This window comes from Equus asinus, chromosome 7 (assembly GCF_041296235.1).
Source record: "Equus asinus isolate D_3611 breed Donkey chromosome 7, EquAss-T2T_v2, whole genome shotgun sequence".
Lineage (NCBI taxonomy): Eukaryota > Metazoa > Chordata > Mammalia > Perissodactyla > Equidae > Equus > Equus asinus.
In genome coordinates this window covers 69,502,157-69,528,504 of record NC_091796.1, presented here as the reverse complement: position 1 = coordinate 69,528,504, position 26,348 = coordinate 69,502,157, and the positions used below count along the sequence as shown (strand labels likewise).

At 41.9% G+C, this 26,348-nt stretch overlaps 1 long non-coding RNA gene across 1 annotated transcript; it reads right to left on the bottom strand.

Moving 5' to 3' along the window:
- Positions 1–195: 195 nt before the first annotated feature.
- Positions 196–9,835, bottom strand: LOC139045695 (uncharacterized). The gene is made up of 4 exons (XR_011504617.1): positions 8,817–9,835; positions 8,041–8,177; positions 3,300–3,455; positions 196–2,410 (listed from the first exon to the last, which is right to left on the bottom strand). It is a non-coding gene; the product is annotated as an uncharacterized lncRNA (long non-coding RNA).
- Between the last annotated feature and the right edge of the window lie 16,513 nt (positions 9,836–26,348).

The window sequence follows — 26,348 nt, the reverse complement described above, 5'->3', positions numbered from 1 at the left end:
GTTGTTGGGGTTCTTGTCTGGATGCCTGTATGTGCCACCGAATAATGTTTACCTAAAACAAATAGTTATTTTACCAGTAGAATGGGTTTATTAACTGCAAAGAAGTGCAACCACGAGCAAATCTGGAGAAACAAAGGAGAGAAACTTCCTTCAAGAAGTTGGCGGGGTGGGAGGTGGGGTGAGGGGGTGTGTGTGTGTGTGGGGGGGTGGTGCTGTTGTAAACAAAGAGTCCATTGGAGCAGACTGGGAGTTCAAAGTGTAGCGGCTTTTCATTGGCTGAGTTATGGCAGTCTCTCATTGGCTGAGCTGTTGCTGGACAAGGAGGAATTTCTTCCTTCCTTCTGCTGTGGTATAAAGTGGTATCACTTCCTGTTGAAGACGCAAGGTACATCTCTTTCTGTTGGGGTCTGTAGTGTGCATTGAGTGGCATGTGCGTGAGAACTTTCTCTTCTGGCCTCTCCACTCCATTTTAAATGAAATTTCTGTTGATTAATTTTCACAGTCTCTAAGCTTTAGTTTAGGCACTGCATAGCCAAATGAGTTTTGAAAGTAAAAGATAATTTCCAAATGAATGCAGTTAATTGAAAGCTGGGATAATTCTGGTTGCATGGATGCCACCCTGAGTTTTCAGTCATAGTATGTGCTGAATTCCAAAAGGCTGATCAAGGTTAGTAATGTTCATATATTTGGTTATAACCTTTAAAAGAGCTTAGCTATTTCTCAGAGGATTGAAAGCATTTATTGAGATACTAGCTCATCTGTTTTTACTCCGTTTCCAAATAAATTTCTGGTCCGCAGCTCTGCAGTCACAAATCCTTCCCAGTATCCCAGGACTGACTCTCCGTAGCTGTGGATCATCAGCTGAATACAATCCTCAGATCTCTGGGTGCCACCCTGCATGTTCCAGCTCTGCATTGCTTTGACCTCTTCGAGGTCCAGAAGTTGGTGTTTTGCATATACATCCTCAATGATTCGTTGTTTTCATTTTTGGAGAGGAATTTCTTAATGTAGGCCAATCACATTTCTTTTTCAGTAATTTTTATTCATAAGATATTGTGAGTATCCACAGTTCTGGCATAATCAGAAAATAGCAGAATCAGAAAATAGCAGACTAGAAGAGTCTGAAGAGACCATCTGATCCAGCCCTTTAGCAGGTGTCATAGCCTTTTCTCTTTGGGGAAAATTGGATGATTTAGTTGTTTTTACCACACCTGAGCAGCATGAGTTTCATGTAAGAAAGATTCAAACTAGCTTAAGATGAGATGGGCTTTGGTCAAAGAAAAGGTCATACTCTCTAATCAAAGGAAATGGATGTGGGGAGCAGGTGAGCATATACCACAGAGTCGGAACAACACGCTTCCCCTGGGTGGGCTGGAAGCCAGTGGTTAACAATCCTGTCAAAAGCTATTGGCGGGGAGAAATGGCTCCGGATTTCCTCCACTGCAGCTGAAGCCTGCAGATGCTAGTCAGTGCTAAAATGAGAAATATTAGGGTCTTCCTTTTCTCTCGTATAAGTTATTATTCAGGAAGAAAAATAAAGATTACTGATCATTGGGTTACAGCTTCAAAAGGAACAGGTGCTCTGTAAAGAAATCGGTTTGGCTTTGTGTGGAAAACAGACCATCCTGGGAGCGGTGGTGATAATACCTGCTAAGCCGCATGGTAAAAGAAAGCAAATTCATTAGCCATATGGGATCAGTCAAGGGAATCTGTTTTGTAAAGGTCTTGGTGTCAATCCAGGACTATTTGATAGGGTCTCTGGTACCTGAGGCTGAGGTCTTTTGTGTGTTTCTTGCACATTTACCATCTGCTTGAGCCTGTGTTTTTGGAGTTAATTTATTTCACATGTCATTAGAACTGGAGGAAACCTTAGAGATCACCAGGCCTCTTGGTGGCCAATTCATGTGCACCCAGAGGCCACGTACTAATGTAAGTGTGTATGCTGCTGGGCATAGGTGAAGAGAGAGTGGTGGCCTGAGCTGCCTTGGGGAGTGGAATAGACTCACACAAACACACAAACACTATGCTTGTCAAAGTTTGTATGGGGCCAGTCAAATACAAAGTATGTATTTGACCCATGGGCCACAACTTGGCAACTGCTAAGTCTCTAATCCCCTTATTTTGTAAAGGAAGAAACTGAGGCCACCTGTAGGATTGATGGCAAAACTGGACGGAGAATCAGGGTATCCATCTCCCAACCTGAAGGTTTGGGGGAGGGAGGGTTGTTCCTAGAAGTGTAAGACACAGTCACAAGAGCATCTTATCCTCAAGAAATGCCGTCACTTGGTGTGGCTTGCGTCAGGCTTCAGAGAAAGAGGTAGGAAAGTGATAGGAGGCGGGGCAGAAGGTGGAGCCAGCAGCTGGATCATGAAGAGCCTTCTTTGCCACTCCAATGAGTTTGGACCAAATCCTGGAAATACAAAAAATGAAAACCAAAGTTTGATGAGCCACTCAATAATACCTTGTCCTTGAAAGAATGCTACAAGAAGGAGCCACTCCTTCAGTGTTGGAGAACCCCATAAAGCGTGTTAGGCAAAGTCACGCTTAGGTTAGGCCAGGAGGCCAGTTTTCGGAGAGTGTTTCCTGCTCTTTACAGACTTTGCTCAGCTGCCCGGGCCAGAGCCCAGCTCAGTTCCCTCCTGGAGGAGCTGAGTCAGACACTGAACCTGTCCAGTGAGTAATCTCCCTTGTTGATAGAGTTGGGCAGAAAGGTTGCTGGGGGATGAGAATGTCAGTGATAATGGCCAATATTAATTTTTTTGTTGTTTTTTAGAGGAAGATTAGCCCTGAGCTAACTGCTGCCAATCCTCCTCTTTTTTGCTGAGGAAGGCTGGCTCTGAGCTAACATCCATGCCCATCTTCCTCTACTTTATATGTGGGACGCCTACCACAGCATGGCTTGCCAATCGGTCCCACGTCTGCACCTGGGATCCGAACCAGCAAACCCCAGGCCACCAAAGCGGAACGTGCTCACTTAACCGCTGCACCACTGGGCCGGCCCCTGGCCAATATTCTTGAAATTAGAAGCAGACAATTTTAAAGATTCATTGGTCTTAGAGAGATGATCTGTCTAAATAATTTACTGACCAGAGATAAAAATTCTTCTAAATTCATTTCCTAAGGCCCTCATTATTCAAAGTCTTCTTTCTCCCTCCATCCTAAAATAATGTTCTTTTTTTTTTAGCAATCACTTTATTTACTCTAGAAGAATTATAAAGGTAACTTTATAGGAAAATGGCAAAGTATGAATTGTGTACGAAAGTCCCAACTTTTCCTCTTATGTAGTGTTTCTATCTTACAGTTTGGATGGCAGGAACTTGGCTCATGATGAAATGATTGAAGGGCCACGCAGCTCCAGTGGTCAGTGTAGGGACAGCCCTTCTCATCATGGGCCTCCTCTTTCAATGCTTCAAGTGCATTCATCTCTTTCTTCTTCATCCACTGTGGGAAGACACCTGAGAATAATGGGGGGAAATGCTATAACCCCTGTGGGCAGCATCATTTGACATCCTTGGTCTATGGAAACTTCAATGTTTAATTAGTATCAAAGAAATGACAAGCATTTCTGGCCACCATTTACAAGAAAACACAGCTTTATGAGAGATTCCAGGTTATTTTTTTCTTCTCTGTAAAAGTTTATGGTGAGAATGAAAATGTACCCTAAATCTGCTAATCTGAAAGCTGCTCTCAGCACTCTTGCTGCGTAGGATGTGTGATCTGACTGTACTGGGATCTCCCGCCCACAGATCTCTGTGCTGCCCCTGTCTCTGAGACCCTGTGTCTTTACTTCTTTCCTTAATCTGGTTTAGATTTACTGACCATCGTTCAAGTCCTCCCTGGCTAACCCCCTTGGCAGTCGGGCTTTGGTTGCACCTAAATGGATGAGTGGTTGCTAACTAGGGGCCGCACATCACTGAGGAACTTCCTCCGAACAAGACCGGCCCTCAGGTTTACAGAGCCAGAACGCTGGGATATAGTCTATGCATGTGTGAGTGCTTTCAAAAAATTCCAATGTGATTCCCACACAAACCCTGGTTAAGAACCACTCCTTCTACTAAAACCCTATGCCAGCTCATCTGTCTTCTCTGTGATTGCACTGGGCAGCTGAGAAGTGCTGGGGAAATATCACATAACACATGCTGATCATTATCACTGCTATTTCATGATCACCAGCCTCAACTGGGCTCTCAACAGTGCCCATGCGTCCTACCAAGTTTCTTTAATTGACTGACCCACCCACTCTCCATGATTACCATTTCAAAGCTTCCACACACTTTGGCTTCTCTTCTCTTGCCCTCTTAGTTTCAGCAGACTAGTTTGCTTCTGATGTAGGAAATTCACAATTTATTTGTAGTGAAATTTACAAACCCACCTGTACCTGGCATTCTCTTCTCCCCTCCTGTAGCAGCGGGGGAGGATGCTCTTCTCCCTAAAGCTGATCCTCTCACGTGTCCTCTGGATCCTCTAACAGGCAGGAGGCTGAATTCAATTGACACTTTTTTTACTAGTGACCTTGATGTCTCAGAGTGTTGTACACAATTGGCTGCTCTGTCCTTCTGGAGCCGCTCTTCCCTCAGCTTCTGAGATACTATACACTCTCTTGGTTTCTCTTGTACCTTGCTGCCCCACCCCAAGTCTTCTTTACTGGTTTGTCCTACCTAACCTTTAAATGTTGAACTTTTTCAAGTCTATGCCTACTATTTTATATTCCGCTCACTATTTTCTTCAAATCTCCATCTTTGTATTGTAGTGTGTGTGTGTTTATTCAGTTATAGGAAAACAGGTGTGCAAAAATACAACTTTTTTTTTTAACATTTCTCATGTGTTCATTTCTGCTGATGGTGGTAACTCAATCACGTTGACTCAGGGCTTCTTACCCTCAATACTATTCACATTTGGGACAGGATGATTCTTTGTTGGGAGGGCTGTCCTGTGCGTTGCAGGATGTTTGGCAGCATCCCTGGCTCATGCCAAACAGATACTAGGAGCCACCTTCCTTCCCATGTTGTACCAAGTAAAAAGACACCTCCAGACATTCTTGAATATGCCTGGAGTGGCAAAGCTGTCCCTGGCTGGGAACACTGTGTTTAGCTTCAACTCAGTCTCTTTGGAGGTGTATAGTCATTTCCTGTTTCGCCTCTTCTCCCTCCTCCTTCTCAGCTCCCTAGAAGCAGTCAGAGGCATCATTGGCACTGACAGAGAAAGCTTTGGGATGCAATCACTTCTCTGCTGGCCTCCACTGTTGATGTTACTCAAAGCCTCCTCTAGCACCAGGCTCGCCTCAGGGCACTTGCTCTCCTGAGTTCAGCCTTCTCCCCTGTTGACGGGGTTCCTGACTCAACTCTGGCTGGTGGCTGCTGAGCTTCTGAAACTCAGCAACATTTTCCATCTCATCTCCAACTCTGGCTGCCCACCCTGCAGCCTCTACTGTGGGAGGCCCTCTCCCTCCTCTGCAATCTGGCACTTTAGTTTTCTGTGCCCTGATCACTCTCGGGCCCCGTCAGGTACTGCAGGTGCAGAGGGAGACTCAAGGCGGTGTCTGTGTGATGTGGTCTCTCCTGCACCTGCCCCATCCTCCATGTTTGCGTGGGGTGCCCTGGAAGGCCGTTTCCTCCCAGCGTTCCAAACAGGATGCAGGGCACAAGTCCCCCCTCCTGTCTTGTCTTCCCACATCTTTCTGAGGGTTTCCATTACCCCTTCCCTCCTAGGGATTTGAACCCAGCAGTGTGAGAGGCCCTTTCACAATGACCCTCACCATTAACTCCCTTGAAGTCTTTTCACGCTCCCACGTCTCTCCCTCCCTCAGTGTTATCTTCTCTCTGTGTTTCAGGAAAACTACTTTTGCAGTCAGATGCTGGACTTTACCATATAAACACTGTATTCTGAGCACTTCATGTGCTTTTCCTTCTGAAGCTCAGGAAACCTTTCTCTTCCTTTTGAACCTGGCTCTGCCATTGGTTTAAGACCGTATTTTGAAATTCAGCATAGGCTTTTGAGTCTCCCGTTTCATTCTTTTGCTCCTCCTGGGATTCTAGTATCCTCTCTTCACTGGGGCAATAAACCTCAGCCTTAAGGTTCAGTACAAGCGATAGATGAATTGCAGAATAAAAAGAAATTACCAAGAAGGAGAGAGAAAAAATATTCTTTCCGCTACATATGTCTGATTGTTTAACTTTTGTACTTCGTTTTGCAAAAGCCTTTTGCAGGACTCACCAAAAATTTTGTATCCATTGGAGCTCCATCACCTTGGAACTGGAGCACAGTGCTTCCTGTTGCTGGCCTTGAACAGAACTTGGAGATATGGGGCCACAAAGAGCTGTCTACTGTCCGCTGCCTCCAAACTTGGGAGTGGATCATGCCATGAAACAGTTTGAATCATGGGGAATCAGCTCTGAGAGGTACCACTGGTGTAGAAACTTCAGTGTATGTGGACAGAACCACTAAAAAATTTGAACAGAGTGTAAGTGTGTATGTATGTGCTTAAAATGTTATTGGCAATGCCTGGTTGTTTCACTGCCAGTAACGGTCATTCATTTTTTTCCTATAATTCTATTCAGCTTCGTTCTGGACTGATTCAAATAGGAAACCGAACGATGTCTACCAAAAGTCATTTTAATCTCCAAGTTCCACAAAACAATATGAGGCACTCATATAACTCACTTTCCTGGAATGAAGGTTGTAACAACGAAAGTGCTTCCAATTTTATTTTTAGAAACTGGTTGATGCATTTTACATTGAATTAAATCTAGTTTCTTTCTGTAAGGAGTTGTTTTAAATCTCAGCCAGTGGGAAAAAATAATTTGTTTCTGATTCACGATTTTGCTTTGAAGCGACCATTGACTCTGTTAATAAAACCACTGCTGTTTCCCTTTCCTTGAGAACCCACAATCTGCAGTGTCTGCCTGACAATCTGAGACAAAATGCATTGCGATAAAATAGACTTTGTCTTACAATGAGTCAACCCGAGACAGGAGCCAAGGGACTGGTCCTGAAGAGTAACAATTAGATTTACTGCATTCCAGAGCCACAAATGCTTCGAGGCCCCTGGCTGCAAGTGCTTCTGCATGGAATTTCCAAGCCTTTGCAGATCCATATGCAACCTTTCAAGATAATCTATACCTCAGCTGGTTCCTAAACCTCAAAATTACTGCCCACAGACAAAAGCATAATTTAGAAAAGAAACTCCTGTAAAAATACACAGATGAAATATGGGTTGAAAATGGTGTATAATTACTGGTACATTACTGATCGTTACTGGTGCGTTAAGAGTTTGCTCTGATTAAAGAGATAATAAATCTTCAAGGAATTAAATAGTTCTTAAAAGGCAAAGTAACAGTTAACGATGGATTTCCATGTCCCACTAGGAAAAAGGAAAAAGTACATTTACGTGGGAGGTAATTTTTTAGTTTCTCGAAAGACAGGATAAACACTGACTATCATTTTTACTTCGAATGTGGAGATCGAATAACAAGTAAATCTTTGGTAAACCCCTTGCAGTTTGGAGTAGGCTCAGAAAAAACAGAAAGGAGAATTCAGAAAAGCCACAAGGATGAGAGCCGTGGGCTGACAGAGGACAGCTGTCAACGTATAGCTGCCGAAGAGGTTTATGTGCAAACCTCAAACCAATCGAATTAACTTATTGACCCCCAGCCTGGGCTGCCGATCCATCATTTATAGGCTCCCTGATGACTTCTTTTTAAATTCTTGTTGTTTTTAGGTTTGTATTTATTATTTTCCCCAACTTTTTGTTCTGAGAACTTTCAAATCTACAGAAGTGTTGAAAGAACAGTAGGAAAAACACTAGGATAAACAGTAGGATCAACATCCTTCACCCGGATTCACTTGTGAACATCTTATCACGTTTGTGATAAATTTGTATGCTCTTTGCAGACATCTCCCCCAACCTTTTACAAGTAAGTGGCAGCAGTATGTGTCTCTTAAGAGCAAGGACATTCTCCCACATAACCACAGTGCTGTTGTCACACTAGGAAATTTAACATAGTTATAAAAATATTATCTGATTACACAGAACGTACTTACATTTGCCAAATTGTTTCCAAAATGTCCTTTATAGCAATTTTTTTCTGATCTAGGTCTAATCAAGAATCATGTATTATATTTGGTTATCCTATGTTCTTTGTCTCCTTAAATCCGGAACAGGCATCAGCAAGCATTCTCTGGACCAGATATAAATACAAATATTTATATATTATGTAAATAATATATTACAATAAAATAATATAGATGTAAATATTTTAGGCTTCACAGGTCATACTTGTCTTTCACGACTACTAGATTTTGTTGTTATAGCACAAAAACAGCCATAGATAATATGTAAAGGATGGATTTAGCTGTTTCAATAAAACTTTATAGACACTGAAATTTAGAATTTGTATAATTTTCACATGTCACAAAATATTATTTTTCTTTTGTTCTTTTCAACCGTTTAAAAATACACAAACTATTTTTAGCTCACAGGTTGTGAAAAACAGTACGTGGTAGGATTTGGCCGCCAACCATAATTTGCTGACTCCGTATCTAGAACAATCCTCTGCCTTTTCTTTCAAGTAAAATTTTTGTTGAATTATATGGAAATGTACACAATTTTAAGTGGACAGCTTAAAAATTTTTCACAAAGTGAACACTCTCATGTAACACAACTCAAAATAAGAAATAGTTGACTTTTTAATTTAATTTAATTTTAAAAAATGCTGGTGTCACCTGTGTTGACCCACAGGTGGTCGGCACCGGGTCTATGTGCACAACCATAGAATGCTTCTAGAAATGAAAATGCTCCCAGAAATGGAAGTCCTTACCCTTTTGTCTACACAGCAAGGTGATCTGCAGTGATCCAAATGTCTCAGTCTTGCCAATTAGCCAGCTTGTTGGGCCAGCCCGACTAATCCTCAGTCTGGAGCCTTTTCAGCGGGCATGACAGCACCTGTCGGTTTCATTAACTGCTTCACCCCCTCTTCCCTAGCTCTCTTCCAGCATTATGCATCACCTCAGACGGTGCCCAGGCAGGAAGGTAGTATTTTAAGAATGAACTCAACAAAAGGTAGAGATCAGCAGAGCCCACGGTCTGTCAGATCTGGGCTAAGTGAAGTTCACCTTTATCACAGATCTGCTGTGAGATTTGGGGTCAGGACGCAGTCCGCAGGAGGGAAGTCCTCGTTCCTGGTGGGAAACTGGCTGATAGACCACCGAAGGCCGTTATTATGTCTTGTTTGCTGCATTTTGCTTACCACGGGTGTAAAAATCTCTTGGCTTTGTAACAACAGAACTTGGAAGGGCTCCTTTAGACATGGGAATGGTCATGAGTGACTCACGGGATCTCCTCTTGAAGCAGAAATAAGCTGCCTCACCAGCTCCCTCCGGTGGGTCCCAGCTTCCTATATATTCCAGGCATCCTAAGTCTGTACAACATTTCCAGCGATCGTTCTGTGTGAAGTGGGCATTGATGCGTTCTCTCAGGACTCTGAGCTGAGCATCAGTCTCAGTTCCCCTGAAGATGGCGGAAGTCCTTGGCTGGCTGTTTAGGACATGTATCTTAATTTGAGAGATACACAATTAAATAAAAGATGGTCCAGCCTTGAGTCTCAGCACGTGGGCTCAGTTGCTTGTTTTTTGGGGGAGAATTTGTTTGCAGAAGCTTGATCCACGGCAGACCTTGAATATTCTCCTAGGGAATCCCACTCACATTTGGAGAGAAAGACCACACTCGAGAGGCGGGACATCAGCACCAAGGAACCGAACAGACCAGGGGCCAGGTTCACCCCTGGGGCTCTCAAGCCCCCCGCTTTTACTCCTCTCGGATCTAATTTTATGTTACGTTCCAGCAGCACCTTCCCTCTCTCCCAAGCTATTTTCACTTGGCTGAAGTCATTTAATTATTATCTCTTCAATTTTATGGAAAAATTTTTCTTCTGTGTTCACTTTCCAAATAGCAAAATGGCACAATTAAACTAAACAACATGGCCAAGAACCCCTAGCAGAGAAAAGAAACCAATCAGACACTATGTATAAGAGAATTCCAGGTTGGGAAGGAAAAAAGATGTGACGAATTCTGGTAGCTTTTTCTTCTTAAGTTTATTTATCACGATGCAACTTGAAGAGATGAGAGAACAGTAGGTGTTCAGGGATGATATGGAAGTGATGGTGCCTTTAACAGTAATAAGTAGTTTCTTCTTTTTATTTATGAGGACAAGGTTGTCATTTGTTAAGTAAGTCCCATTCTCTGCTCTCCCTTTTAGCTCATGTTTCCAGCTCAAAGCATCATAAACAACCAATGAAGGAAAACACTGTAAATATCAGGAGACGATTTCCATAAACGTTCGTGTTAAAAATGCATGATGGTATGCAGACTTAATTTTAGCCATACTGTGGGTTCTGTCTTTTGCTGCGGTCATATTTTCCTTTGCATTGTCTGTCTTAGCTATTTAACTTTGAGGCATACTAAAGATGAAAAATGGGCATTTATGGAGCAGGCACGTATGGAGCAGTTCTGATGCTGACCTGGCATTTCCTCCTCAGTAGCATCAGCCGTTGTGTTCTCATCAATGAGCTTTAATTAGAAAACAACCTCAAACCTGAGAGGTGGTGGAGAGAAGAGGGAACAGCAGATGTTCAGGGATGGAGTGTAAGTTGACTATATTATTTCTTTTGTCTGTAAACAAGGTAAAATAAACTAACACACAACTAATCGCTCCTTCTACCCCAGCTGTGTGAACTCTGGAGTTATGCAAAGTTGTGCCAGAGACACTCACCGAGACTAATGAGCTTTCTGAGTCACAGCCTAGTAACACAGATGCGGTGTTCATACAGTGACTTTCATTTCAAGGAAGAGCTTTCGCACGATAGAGAGAAAGAGCCACAACAGGCTCTTAACTGCTATTACTGTTGTTGTTTAAGCAAGCTGGGGAGCTTCTGATTATTTCTTCTCTGTCATAACATTATTAGTAAACATCCTGAAATGTAGTTTGTGAAATAGTTAAAAGTTGGGAATATAAGCCTTTCTCTTCTTTTTAAGTTCTTGGCTACTAACGTTTTGTCCAGTGTGGGCAGCTGTTGAGGTTTCTGTGGGAAATCTCGTGCTGGCCTGGGAGGACGGCAAGGCTGACATCAGGCGCCGTCCAGGATCTCGGGGGGGCGGAGCTGTGTGGCCGTCTGGGGAGCAGTGTTGAGATTGTCCCTTTATTTCCACTGGGAAGGGGCTACGCCAAGACTTATTTTCTTTGCCTTCCAGCACCAAAAATGTAAAGAGCTGAGATATTTCTAGTCAAACAAGTGAAAGCGATAAAGAAAACACAGCCATGGTGATGATAGGCTAAGGATGAAGAAAGACCCGATGGTTAGACAGAAAGCAGCCAGTTTGGTGTCTCTGAGGTAGAAGATCTAGGAGCATATACTTAGATTGGGGCCAGAAAATTTTAAATTTCTTTAAAAGAGACATTCTGATGATTTTATGAATATTGTTCTTCTTCCCAAGTATATTCGAAATTTCTCAGGGCTTGAGGTCCTTTTCTTCCCTCTGCCTCCCTCACAGAACTTCATGAGGGAACCGTCTACATGGTGCTGGTTCAACCCATGTCTATGGACTCGTTGTACTTAATATTCTTAGTATATTTCTCCTCTGTGTATATTTCGAGTATTATTACGACGGTGAACTTTGGAGTAGAGCTAAATCACATTCTTTTCTGTAAAGGATATGTAGGAATCAAATGTAGGAAAAGTCAAGAAATAGCTTCCCCGAGTTTCTCTCTTATTCAAGAACCTCTCCCGTCTGAGATGTTTGGAGAAGGAACACTGCCACCTTCTGGTAGAAATGTCTCATCTTTCTGCCAACCCATGAACAGCGCTCTGGCCCTTTCACAGCCTGTGTTTCCATCAGTACAAATCGAATTTGCTTTCAAGTTTTGCAAACTTGAAATCAAATCTAAATAATATCTTAGGTAATATGGCTGAAGATCAAAGGCCTAGAAATAAGGCCTTTGACTTGTGCTTTTTTGGGAAAGGCGTGTGATTTTGCTATCAAAGAAAATCTTACCTGAGGTCCACCTTGATGTCAGTTTTAAGAACTACTACTTTAGGGGCTGGCCCGGTGGCCGAGTGGTTAAGTTCGCGCGCTCCGCTGCAGGCGGCCCAGTGTTTCGTTGGTTCGAATCCTGGGCGCGGACATGGCACTGCTCATCAAACCACGCTGAGGCAGCGTCCCACATGCCACAACTAGAAGGACCCTCAACGAAGAATATACAACTATGTACTGGGGGGCTTTGGGGAGAAAAAGGAAAAATAAAATCTTTAAAAAAAAAAAAAAAAAGAACTACTACTTTACTGGGGCATTCTAATAGACCTTTAACGTGATCAAGAATGTTCTGGCATTTGGCCTGGGGATGTTGGGAGTGGGCAGAGGGAGAGTATGGTGAAAAATTCACAGACAAGTTGTATCAGTCATGAAAAAAATGGGGGGGCAAGCTGGGCAGACAACTGGCCTAAGTGGTAAACAGGCGAACAGGATTTTCCACATTGTGTTTTCAGACACAGTAGCTCACCTTATTGTGGGTTAAATGTTTCCAGTTACAGTTACTTGAGTAGTTCCCTGGAAACCCATGTAGATTCATGGTTTACTTTTATTATTCAGCTCTAAATACTCTGCTGCAACTGGTGCTGAAGAGTACATGGTTAATTTTCCTAGTCTTTCTTAACGATTCCCCAATCCAAACCCAATGGCAACTGCTCCTAAGGAAAGGAAAGTTCTCATGGGTCAATCCTATTCATTTTTCTTCCACTTGATCCATGTAAAGAAACCCCAGAGACACTGGAATAAGCAAGCAAGATTGGAATCTTTTCAAGAGAATGCTGTGATCACTGGGGATTATCTGCCTAGAGTCATTTGCACTGGAGTATTTTATAATTCTGGAGAGATCAAAGTTATCTTGTAGAAAACTGAGAGCAATACAAATGTATCAACAGACATACAAATAAATTTGGTCCAGTGGAGGGTTAATTGACTTTCTTCCCCACCTTCCCTGCAGAAACACCAGTTGTGTTTCCATTAGCAAATTCATTTCAGTATTCCTGATTTATAGATGTCTCTGCTTTTCACCTTCTCCTTTGGACTGGTTGTTAGTGGACCCTTACTCTCTCAACCACCAAACAATTGTCCTCTGATGGGCTTCTCTGTGGAGTTATCTGAAGCCCTCATTTTACTGGTTCCCTCCTTTAATTAATGAGTTAAATGAAAGCTTTGACACATTTGTTTTATATTTGTATGAGAGTCACAATTGTAGTTTTTAAATTTAAGTCCCTTTAACACGAAAATTAAAGAGCAAGTTGAAGGAGGAATCTGGGGCCTCTGAGGAGTTTGGTTTCTATGGGAGTGGCATCACAGGTAATCCAAAATTTAGTTCCCTTGTCCTCTTTGAAGTACAGGGTGCGACTGAGAGTGACTGCGATTATGTGATAACAACTGTAGGAGACTGTCCACTTCCCACTGGGGTCTCTCTCATGGAGTAGCGCTGTCTTCATCCCAGTGATCCTGCCCCTGTGTAAACTGCTTCTGGAGCTCCTCTGCTGGCAGTGCCTTCAGAGCCCACTGCGTAGTCTTTGGACTGTCCCTGGGTTTGCAGCACTGGGTGAATTTCACTAGATAACTGGCTTTGGTATAGGTCAGATTTGCTTCAAATTCTAGTTCTCCTGTGCACTAGCCGTGAGATCTTGTGGAAGTTGCTAGATGTTTCTGGTTTACTTATCTGTAAAATAAGGCTGTTGTTAAGAGTGAATGAAATAAAGCACATTGTGCTTGGCACATAAGTGCTCTATAAATCTTACCTATTACTGCAACGTAGAGAGAAAATCACAGACTGAGAGCTGGAAGCCCTGCTTTCCTCCTTGGCCCTGCTGACTTGCAGCTGTGCAGCAACACTATGGGAGTGATGTTTGAAGGTCCTGGTTAACTCAGACAGGACTGCACCCATGTGGGCTGCACAGGGCCTAAAGGATTAGGGGGCTGGGTGGACTGGATCAGACCATTTCCAGGAGTGAGTAGACCAGGCTTTAACCTTTCAAATTCTTGATTTTGAGGAAGTTCAAGGAATCCCGGGGTAGAGCCCAGAGAGCAGGATGTGGTGAGTGGCGATAGCCAAGGGCAGTGGCCATGTACCAACTGCTATGGGAGTATTTTAATATTTAGTACTGGTATGGCTCTGCTGAGTACAAATCAGGCCTGAGAGAAGGTGGATGAGCTGAATTGGGGTTGGGGGGCATCTTCCCAGGCCCCCCCCAAGGTATTCTGTAGGGATGGCCACAGGCAACAGATGGTCAAGTAAAGTGCTCCTTTGCCCTCCTTCTGGTGGATTCTACGTGCGTGATGGAGCAGTTGACATGGAGAAGTTCTCCAGTCATGGGCTGGCTCACCCTTCTAATACGAGTTTCACCTGCCAGTAGATATTGCTATTGAGCCAGGACAGCAAAAAAATAGAGGCTTCTTAAATATCACAGGGCACAGCCACTCTAGTGTAGGGACACCTCAAAGGTCACAGTGCTGGGAACCGCTCCTAGTCGCTCCCTTCCCCAACCAATAGTTTCTATGGAATAGGAAGCGCTAACTCTGACATTTGCATTTAGGCTCAGAAAAAGGAATTCTGACACCAGTGAACCAATGTAGCTGAATTTAAATTTTAAAAAGCTATAGGGGCTGGCACGTTGGTGCACTTGTTAACTGTGCATGTTCTGCTTCGGTGGCCTGGAGTGTGCCAGTTCAGATTCTGGGTGCAGACATGGCACTGCTTGGCAAGCCATGCTGTGGTAGGCATTCCCATGTATAAAATAGAGGAAGTTGGGCATGGATGTTAGTTCAGGATCAGTTTTCCTCAGCAAAAAGAGGAGGATTGGTAGTAGTTAGCTCAGGGCTAATCTTCCTCCAAAAAAAAAAAAAACTTAAAAGAAAAAACAAGCTATAGGGACAGCCATGATGGCCAAGTGGTTAAATTTTGGTGTGCTCTTCTTTGGGGGCCCAAGTTTGGTTTCTGGGCACACAACCACACCACTCATCTTTCAGTAGCCATGCTGTGGAGGTGGCTCACATGAAAAAAAAAGAGGAAGGTTGGTAACAGATGTTAACTCAGGGTGAATCTTCCCCAGCAAAAAAAAAAAAAAGTTAATGATGATAACTACATTTGGCCTCATCTCTGGAGACTTTAAAAAAATAAAATAAAGAGCTATAAAAGGTTTCGAAGATCATGTATATTATTATTTTGGTTACTTTGCAGTTTTATTGATGTTTAACTTCAAATATCCAGTAGAGGGCATGAAAGGAATTGTTTTGCTTACAGTATTGAAGACACGATTTGAACAGTGAAAAGGAGAAAGCAAATGGATTGTACAGCACAGTTCTTAGGCAGGGAATGACAAATCAGCTTTAAACATTGACCTGAAATATATCACAACTTTTACATTTTGTTATTTCCTCTCTATATCCTTCATTTACAATAAAATACTTGTCTCTTTTCTCTAGAATTACATCTACTGTTATATTTAAAAAACATATGAAATTATGAAATAAAATATCAGTGTTTTGTATCAGATCTATTAGAGACACACTTGAAAAGTACACTAAACTTTAGTAGACACTATACTAGGCGCTTGAAAAATACTTTTAATCTTTATAGCAACCCTAAGAACCTGACTTACAAATTTCCGTTTTGCTGACACTCAGGAAGGCTGCAAATTTCACAGCATTTTTCTGCTTGGCAGTCTTCACTATTTCTCCAAAAACTTTTGGGAAGTAAGAACTAAATCTTCCTTATGAATAGACCAGGATCTAGAATCCTTAATTTAGGTTGTAAAATAATCAATCTGATCACCTCTGTATTTATATATTTTGGATATTATCTTTTCCTATATTTTTTCATAGCCAAATCCCACATCTGGTTGAAAACATTGTTTGTTTTATTCTTCTACATATTATTATTATTATTTGCATGTTTCCTCCTGATTAGGTTCTTAGTAACTCTTCAAATTAACCAGCACTCTCACATTTGTAAAACTGTAATCTGCTTTATCTCTTTATAGCTTGGGGTCCCGTCTATTTCTCAGATGAGCTTCAAGGACCACTTGCATTAAAACACTTTGAAGAGTTTGTTTAAAATAGAGATTATTGGGCCACAACCAAGATCGGTTGAAGCAGAGTATCTTGAGTTGAGACCCGAGAATCTGCGTCTCCACATCTCCCCAGATGTTTCTCATGCACTCTAAAGACTGATGCACTGGCTCAGACAAAGAGAATGACTATGTTCAGGCAGCACTTGACTTTGTCAGGGACTATGCCTCAGACATGGGGTCACCTCAACCTCCACATGGTATTTAGTGGCTACTAAACCAACCACGCAGGTTAGTGGCAAAGCACAGCTTTAGGAAGCAGAAGTACCTAAATCTTGACCATTTATCTAGCTTTAATTTCTAACATCTATAATATAATATCTACCTTCCAGCACTTTTTGAAGATAAAATGAGATAATATAAGTCAAGCACAGACCTACCACAGTGTCTGGTCCATAATAGAGCCTGAAAATGGTAGATGTTAGTAACTCAACATGAAATCCCATTAAATCTGCATAGTACTATTATTTGGTATTTGGGAGAATAAGGCTTCTATAAAGTGAGATGCTTATAGAAAAAGCATGTTATCATTTGCGTTAAATCTGAATTTTAAAAAAAGATCACAATTAAGTATATTTTCTGGAGATAGCTTTCCAAAAGTGATAGGTAAGTATGTTATATTTCCTTTATATAAAGGTTGCTAAATGCTGGGAGATATTCTCCATGGGTCTCTCACATTTCTGCATGTCTGTGAGCTAGGCGTTGCCTTTTGTTCTGGTCTATCTTTTCCAGGCTGTTTGCATAGCAAACCGTCTAGGGAAGCAGAGCGCCTTCCTCTGGAGCAAAGGCAAGTGTGCTTATTGCACATGATAAAAGGTTTGGGGTTCCTAAACTCAGGGTTCCTGTCCTGAAATGCAACCAACCATGTGCAGGCTTCCTTCTGGACCCATCTGTGTCATACCCGTGCATCTTGGGAGCAAGGAGAACTGATGAAAATATACTGATGCTCGTGCTGCTTGTTGTGCCATGATAATAAAGTCCTTAATAGATGACCTGGGAATCTCATGTTTTTTGTCAGCATCCACGAAATTGTGGCAGGCCAACTTGTTAAATTTCAAGTAGGATTCAATCTCAGACCCTTCACAGTTCTTGATACTATATAAAAGCAACTTTAGTACAGGTTCAGTACACTTTATTTTTTTGCTTAGCTCAAGTGCTTGTCTGGTGAAACCAACAGTGATAACCGAAAGAAGTAGGTGAATTGACCAAGATCACAGAGCTGGTTCCAAGCTGAGTCTAGAAACCTCGACTCAGAACTTCTAGCCCTCTGCTCTTTTCTTCTGGCATTGACGCTTGGCTAAACATCCCAGGCAAATAATATGCAAAAAGAACATGATTTTATCAGGATAGTTAGACATTCTATCATGGGGAAGGAATGCTTTCTATTGGGCCATTGGGACTTGAACAAAGTCATCCTTAGGCAATTTCTTCTAGTAGCTTTTCTGTATAATGACCAATGGATTATGCTACTTCAGTGGTATTTTCACAGACAAATTCAAATTCATAGATTGGCCAATGATGTGCAGCATGTATAAAGGAAGGCAGAGTAGAAACTACATTGCCTACAAGCCTTGGGATGGATGGATGTGCTGAGCCAGTGCATAGAGGGGAATTCTGGATGACATTGGAACCTAAGGTGATGGAATTCACAGACAACTAATGGATGGACTGTGTGAGAGTGGCTAGATTATGTTTGGAGTGGATGGTATTAGGCACTGGCACAAAACTGGGAGGTGAATATACGAAATAATTCCATTAAAAATACTATTTCCTTTTAAGCTGTTCGGTGCCTTTTGGTGAGTGAAAGAAAAGTTAAAATCTTGGAAGTGAAAACAGCTGGAGAACATTAAGCCATCACCAAGAGTTACTGGACAAAGGCAGCAAGAGGTTGGGGTAGATTCTCAAAGACAGAGAACACTTGGCTTAAAGTCCTGTCCGAATACGTGGCTTTGTTTTGGGCATTGCTCCTGCTTAGGCATCAGAGTTCCAGTCAATAAAATATGTGCCTATTCTTTACGTTAGCTTATAGTATTCCCATGCCGGTAATGTTCTCTGTGAGGACTCATAGAGTCCTTTTTGAGTTAAGTTTAGCACAGTTAGTGCATCAGGAGGCTGTAGGGTCAAGCCTGAGCAGACACAGCGAGTACAGATGGTGCAAAGTGTCTCTGTCCTTAAGTAGCTTACAGTCCAGAAGGGGAGACAGGAACACGAGCACATACCTACAAGAGTGAGATGTGTGCAAGAATATAAATATTTATGAGATGCAGAAGAGGGTCCCAGGAGCATTAATTCTATCTCAAAGCAGAGAGTAATGAAAAGGTTGACAGAAGAGGTGACATCTGTGTCACTGGCACACCCTTTGGTTCATTCTTTTAATATGATCTAAAATGGTCTCGTTCTCCCTGTTAACAGCATGCCCTTCTTAAAAACATGGACAGTCTCTTTCTTCATTCCACCTCATGGAGGAAATAATTTAAAGGCCGTGATAAGTTGTTTCCCTCTTTGAAATGTTTTCCAACTGTATACATATCATAAATCAGATCCTTTATGCAGACAGCATTGGAATTACTGAGCAAGTGTGCGATAAGAGATTATGCATCAGGACAGTTTGCTTCTTGATTTTGTCATAACTGTACTGAAGACCAGTTCATTCACTTACTTCAGGCTTGGGTTGAGCTTAACAGATCAGCCACCAAAGATTTGGTGACAGCTGCAATGTCTTTCAGACCTAAAGGATCACATTATGGGTACATCCTATCCCAATGACAAATGTTAATTTGGAACTTTTAACACAGGAACATAGTAGTTACTAGTTTTTCTTGACATTTTAGTCATTGTAATTTCATCTACTAGGTTTTTTGTGATAGTGCTTACTATTTTTGTAGTCATCTCCCCCCTTGCTTTTAGGAGCATCCTCTGGGAAAAATGCTCAAACCCTTGAGCTTCATGTCTTCAAAGTTCTTTTACTTTTTCCTAAGGTCTTCAAGCATAGCAGGAACCTTATTTTTTTTTCTTTTTCAACTTTCTTCATTGTTCTTTCCAAAAGAGAGGGTGTGTCCATTTAGCGTTCAAAGGTTGACACGTTCTCCTGGGAGTTTAAGACTAAAGGGAGATGGGTGGGAAGGGCATTCCAAATAGAGGAAACAGGATGCACAGAACATGAGCAAGTTTGAAAGAGCAAGGCCCTTGCTGTCACTGGAGAACTGTGTCAAGGGCAGGAGAGAAGAGAGAGAAATGGGGCAAGAGAGGGAGGAGGGGTCAGCTCTGAGGCTGGGAGGGAGGACAGATTTGAAAGTGATTTAAAAAGGGAAAGTAAAAAGAATTTTATAAAAGATTTGATTTAAGAGGTGAATAAGGGGCAGATAGAAAAGATGATTATCAAGTTTTTTATTTTGGTGAGTAGCTAAATAGAGAAACCAAAGAAAGAAGGAATATGGAAGGAGGTGTGTGTTTGAGAGACCAGTATAAGCCTGACATCGTGGAGGAGTGTCCAGTTGAGCAATATTCAGAGGAAGTTGGAAATGCAGATCTGAAACTGGGAATGGAACTCTGATGATACATAGTCAGTGGAAAATGTCAGCAATAGAAAACGTAGGAGGAGATATGCTCAGCCAGTGAACTGGGCTTCAGTAATTATATTTTCCCATCCACGGTGTCTGCTGTCGAGGTAAGCTTTAAGCAGCTATGTTTCTACCATTAATTTAACATTCACTTGACAAACACTTTTGAGTCCCCCTGTCGTAGGCATTGTGCCAGACAGTAGTGATCATCTGGTGAACAAGACAGACAACCTCACATTCTAGTTCATGATACTGGCAGCAGGAACAACATATGCAGTCACCCTTAGGCAGAAAAAATGCTGATGTGGTTTAGGAACTTCATCATGAAACGACGTTGGAGAGGCAGGCAAGGCCAGGTCACGGGGGGCCTTGTTAGGGTAAAGAGAAGAGTTCTTTTTTAGCCTCTGAGGATTCGTAAGCAGGGGAGTGTCCATCCCTCTCCCAGTCGCAGTGGGTTGGATGGGGAGTGGGACCATTCCTAGGCTGACAAGGCCTAGTGCAAAAAAGATTATCCAGACCAATCAGGGTTCTCTCCTTTAGGAGTTCGTGCTGATAAACATTGAGAAAATATGGCAATTGATAGTGGATGCTGACACTTAGAAGATACTACAAGATAGAGGAAGAACCATTACGGTCTGTGTGCAAACCGAAGTTGTGGGGAAGCAGAAAGTATAATGTAGCACAAGTGATGTGGCAGAGGAAAGTGGAGCACAGCCCCTTCTTTCATTCCAGTGAGATCCTTTTGTCCTTTATTGCCCCACAGCTGTCATTACCATAAACTCTTCCTTGTTCGAATCCGCTTGCGTGAATGTCTATGTCTTGTCATTGAAGGGGCCCAATTAAGACACCCAGAAGAGGAGGTAAAGAGAGAAGAGGACAGAGCTCACTATCTTTTCCTCAGAGGCCCTGTGGGTGCATCACCTGTGCACATTTTTATGGTAGCACTTAAGTATAGATTAGAGTATGCTTGTTTATTTATATGCTTCTCTCGTGATTTGCATGTCTATTCATCTTTGCATCTACAGCATTGATCATCACGCCTAGTGCATTAGTTGGTGTTCAAAAATGTTGAATTGAATTGAGGATGGAATCCTTCAAACAAATATTTGAAGGTTGAACTGAGGAGGAAAAAATAAGTCCACAGAGCAGATTTAGAAGAAAGAATTACAGCAGTAGATGGGGAACCAGAAAGATATGGTGTCTGGAAGGGCGATGGGTGTGTGAGAGTATCATAAGGAGTGATCAAGTGCTCTAGAGAATTTAAAATAATGAGGTTGCAAATAAGTACCACTTGGATTTACCAAAGGAAGGAAAGGTCGCATTGCCATCAACTGAAGGGGCTGTCAGCAGGGGTAGGTGATGTTCAATAAGTTATCACAGCATATGTTGATCTCATTGATTTCCTGCAATCAAATACTACAAACTTCCATTCACATACCACTATAAACTAAAGTATAAACCCTTAGTCATTGACAAGAGGTGCATAATACTTTCTATAAATAAACAAATAAAATGTTGAAGCTTCAATACACTCTAATTGATATGTATGTTCATAATTTTTTTAAAAACAAGAATAATTTGGTCTCTTATTTCGTAAAGTGGAAATTTGAAGTTTCTCCTGAGAGTATGAAGGTATCACTGTGTTAAGAAAAGTACAAAGTGTTACACATAACATTTCATTTAGAGAGGTGTGTAACTCACACACTGTAAATGGATTAGCAAAATACGTAAATCAAAGTGTATTCAGTCATACATGGGAAAAGCTGTGTTTCAAATAGAGAACGCAGCCTCAGACTTTCATATTAACTAGAGTTTGCATTATTTTTCATGCTCTTATAGATTAATATTACATACAGCATACTTTGATTAAACTTGTACATTATAGTTCTGAAGTTAAGAAAAGACAAATAATAGTTGCTTAAAATTGTTTTTCCAGGTAACTTTTAATTCTCATCAGGAGAGACTGAACCCCTGGGAGTTTAGTCTGCTAGTTAATTCTAGTCACTTACTCATTTGTGCTATAAATGTCACAGGACCGTCTTCTAAACGTGGCAACCCTCTCCTCCCAGGGAACCATCTCATGATAGTCCACGGATCATACAGATTTGCTTTTTCTTTTCTTTTTTTTGCTGTGCTATCTGAATCTGTACTCCTCCTGTGGCTTCCTTTTTAATTATTCTAATTTTCTCTGAATGCGATTAGAGAGTTCTGGGAGAGCAAGTTCTGGAAATGGAAAGTTTGTGGGAGGAAGATTGGACACTGAAAGTCTGTGACTTTCTGTGTGTTTTCTGCAAACTTCCATCTCAGTACCATTGAAAAGGTTGTGGCTGTGCCCAAATGTGGAAGAGGCCCCAAGGCTCTGATCCCGCTGCAGGGTCACCATCTACAACCAGGCTCTCTTCTCCTGGACCTTACTGAAGACTGAACTTTTCAGCTGTTGGTGGTTTGCTGGCTTTCTTCCCTCCTTCACTGTCAGCCGCAAGGAACTCCACATCCTCTAGAACTGCAATTTGAGTTGCCCGTTCTTCTCTTTTATTGCTTTGCTATCTTTGGGGGCTTTGCATCCAATACACGGATCTGTTGAATTTTTCTTTTTCTGGCGTAAAAATGGTCATGCACTTAGGTTCCTGTCACGAACACTCTGAATTTCTGCTTTTCTCCACTGAAGGCTGTGCTGTGAGAGGAGTGGCCTCAGCAGTCAACATCCCTTGCAGAAGGCTCATGTCGGCTGTCAGGCAGCTCTCAGCTTATTCGTGTTCTGCTTGGGCTTTAATCTTTTTTCTACATTTTCTACATTGCCTACCTTTTTTCTGCGTTGCCCTGTCTCATGTCCCGTGGATAAGCAGTAGTGGACTCCTGTGGCTACTCCTTTGTAACTAGATAGATAAGGCTACCCAACTCACGCCTTCAGAAAGTTTCTTCTCTGCCTTTTTGCAACAAGTGGCCTTTTGTCTTTCCTAGCTTTTTTTCTCTCTTCATAAGCCAGGCTAAAAGGTAAGGAATCTTCTCTCATCTCAGTGGACCCCACAGCCTTATGTGGCAGTGGGAGTTGAGAGACAGTGATGGGGTGACCTCAGCAGCCAAGGTCCTTCTCCTGTCCTCAGGGACAGCTCTGATACCATCAGGCTGCCATCAGCCTGTCAGCAAGCTTAGCTGTGAACAATGAGCAGTTGACAGAGTGGGTGAAGGTTAAAGGAGAATATTACAATGAGGAAGATTTGAATTTATTTGCAAACTGGAAGAATCCAATAGAGAGGGAGAAGCTGGAGACAGGAGAGTTCTATCAAAAGGGTTGAATCCTTACCCCAGGCATCAACCTGATCTAGCAGATAAGACACCCAACTTCTCATCCCTTCACACAGCAATTGATCTCTTGCCGGTATCAGTAATTCTACTACAACTACTACCATTATTTGGGTGATTTTGAGGGGTTAATGGAGATTATAGTGGGAGACAAAATTTCTCCAGCCACTTCTGGTGCCACAATTGAAACTTCTTATCATCTGATGAAGACTTTGGCACCTGTCTCCTCTCTGACCTCACTCCTGCAATCATTGTTCATATGCATGGCCCATAGGACTCCTTGATGTCTTAGTTCCTTGACACCCTCATCTCCAGTGACCTTTTCATTCACTCCTCCTCAGCCACCCGCTCCCACAGTCCTGCCTGCCGGACTCTGCTTTGGCCATCCAGCTCCTGTACCTCCTCACCTGCATCTTGTGGCTCTCTCCCCCACACTCTCTTTGCTCCAGTCTTGTTGAACATCCTTCAGCTCCTCTAAGCCACGTTGCTTCCCATCTCCAGGCAACACTTGAGGGAACACATAGATTCTTTTCACCTGAAACACTTCCTCCTCTCAACACCAAGATCCCAGCTGTTTACCTAGCTTCTGCTTACTCATCCATTAAGTTTTAGCTTAAGCAATGCTCCTTTGGCAAAGCCTTCACTGACCCAAATGACAAGGTGAGGTCACCCTGTTTTACACTCTCAAGGCATTGGACATTTTTCCATTGTAGCATATCTCACAACTTTGATGAATTACTTTAATGGCGTAGTAGCTGGTACACAGTATACTCAGCAAATATTTGTTGAATGAACAAATGAATCAGTAAATGAATGGAGAGGCTGAAGTTACAGGAGAAAGAGGGAATTCATTATCTTTTTAACATTGATACATTCCATCCACTTTATTCTGATTTGACTAGTTTTACATGCTCTCATTTGTGTGTGTATATGTTTAGTTCTATACAATTTTATCACATGTATAGATTTGTGTGGCCACCACCACGATGAAGACACAGAATAGTTCCATCACAAGGATCCCTCGTGCCATCCTTTCATAGCCACAGACATTTTCTTCCCTCCCTTATGCCTTTCTAACCATTGGTAACCACTAATCTTTTCTCCATCTCTATCATTTTGTCATTTCAAGAATTCCATATTAATGGAATCATACAGTACGTAAATTTTTGAGATTGGATTTTTTTCACACTGTGTAATTCTCTTGAGATCTATCCAAGTTGTGATGTTTATCAATAGTCTATTTTTCATTGCTGAGTAGTGCTCCATGGTATAGATGTACCACAGTTTGTTTATTCACCTGTTGGAGGTATTTACTTTGTTTCTGGGTTTCAGCTATCACAAATAAAGTTGCTATGAACACTTATGTACAGGTTTGGTGTGAACCTAAGTGTTAATTTCTCTGGGATAACTGCCCAAAAGTGAATTGCTGAATCATATGGTAAGCATATATTCAGTTTTTTAAGAAACTGCTTAATCACAAATATATGTATGCTTAATATTTTGCTTAATCTTGCTAGTATTTGTGTTCTATAAAAATAAAATCTCACTGTGTGTAGTCTTCTGGGACTCACTTTTTCACTTAACATTAAATTCCCAAGATTTCTCTGTGTTGTTGCATGTAGCTGTAGTTCATTCATTTTGATTACGGTATAAATATTTCATTTTGTGACTATATCACATTATTCAATCAATGGTGGAACAAGTTGCACCATTTTGTGAACAATGTGGATCGTTTTATGAATAAGGTGTTCATGTGCACAAGTTTATTTGGACATATTCCTAGGAAAGAGATTGCTGAGTGTCAAGGAATTTGAGTGTTCAGATTTCAGATGAAAGGTTGTATTTGTTTCCTAGAGCTGTTGTAACAAATGACCACAAATTTACTGGTGTAAAACAACACAAATTTATTCTCTCAGTTTTGGAGACCTGAAATCAAGGAGTCAGCAAGGTTGATTTCTTCTAGAAACTCTGAGGAAAAGTCTGTTCCATGCCTCTCCCCTAAGCTCCTGGTGGTTGCCAGCAATCCTTGGCATTCCTTGGCTCGTGGATGCATCACTTCAATCCCTGCCTCCGTCTTCACGTGGAATCCTCTGTGTGTGCTGCGGATTCTTTACAGAACAGAAGCCTAGAGGTGGTGGAAGGGATAGGATCCAGAACCAGGTAAGTGGGGATGGAGGACACTCTGCACAGTGTACCAGGGCTTACAAAGTGTTCACATTATCTCAGATGATCCTCAACTCAACTCTGCGCCATAGGCATTTTCTCTATTTTTGTGATTGAAAGCTAGAAAGTTTTCAGAGCTGGGTTTGGATCCCAGGTTTTCAGAGCCTAAATCTGTGCTTTTACAAGACACGAGTTGGATAACTTCTATGTACATGAAACTCAGACCTGTCCTGCTGGATTGCCTGCCCTCTGGATATTTTGGTGCATGAAATATCCGGTAATATTAACTGTTTAAAATAGACCTTGCCCATTTCCCCCCTTGGGTTATAAATCTAATACTCTTTTGATTCTGTTTGCTGACACTTCTGAAAGCAATTGCGCTAGGCTCACTTTAAACTGAAAATGGCAGGGACTTGAAACTGGCCCACAGCAGGGGTAGCACAGAGCTTTAGAGAGCCGAGCTTCCTGCCGGAAGGTCTTTCTTCTCTCAGGTTTTCCGTGGATGGTACTTCTAAATTTCCTCACAAGGACGTGATTTATCTCATAGCTGTTGCCAAATGTGTGACTCATGCTGTCATGCCTAACTTTTGTTGCCAGGTAGGTGAGGGGCAAACCCAGTTGCCAACCTTGAAGAACTTCTCAGATTTCTTCCAAAACAGAACCAATCTTTAAATGATCAGGTTCCAGTGACTCACTGAATTTCTGCCACTACTACTTAAAGTACATTATTTCTTAACATATTGTTTGCAAAACAATATGATTTCAGCATATAATTTCAAATAATTAACTTTCAAATGGAGCTAACAAAATATTCAGACATTTCTGAAGTCTTTACAGGAAACGCCTGTGGTTCTTTCCTTTAGTGATGGAGGCAGACTCTTGTGATAATGCGACACAGGCACTATTAGAAGGAGCACATGATTAGGATTGTCCTATCTGGCTTTGGGTCTAGGCATTATTGCTTTTAAAAAAAAACCAGGAATAATTGAAAAGAACACTCTTTTTAAAAAAGTATTTGCTTTAACTTGACAGAAAGCAGGGAAACTTCTGTTAATAGAGCTTACAAGATGTTCTCTTAGGAACAACTAACATTTTCACATTAACTGTGGTTTCTAGTGGCCTGAAGTCCTGGGACAGGGTCTCTCTCCCTCTTTTGTTCCCTGC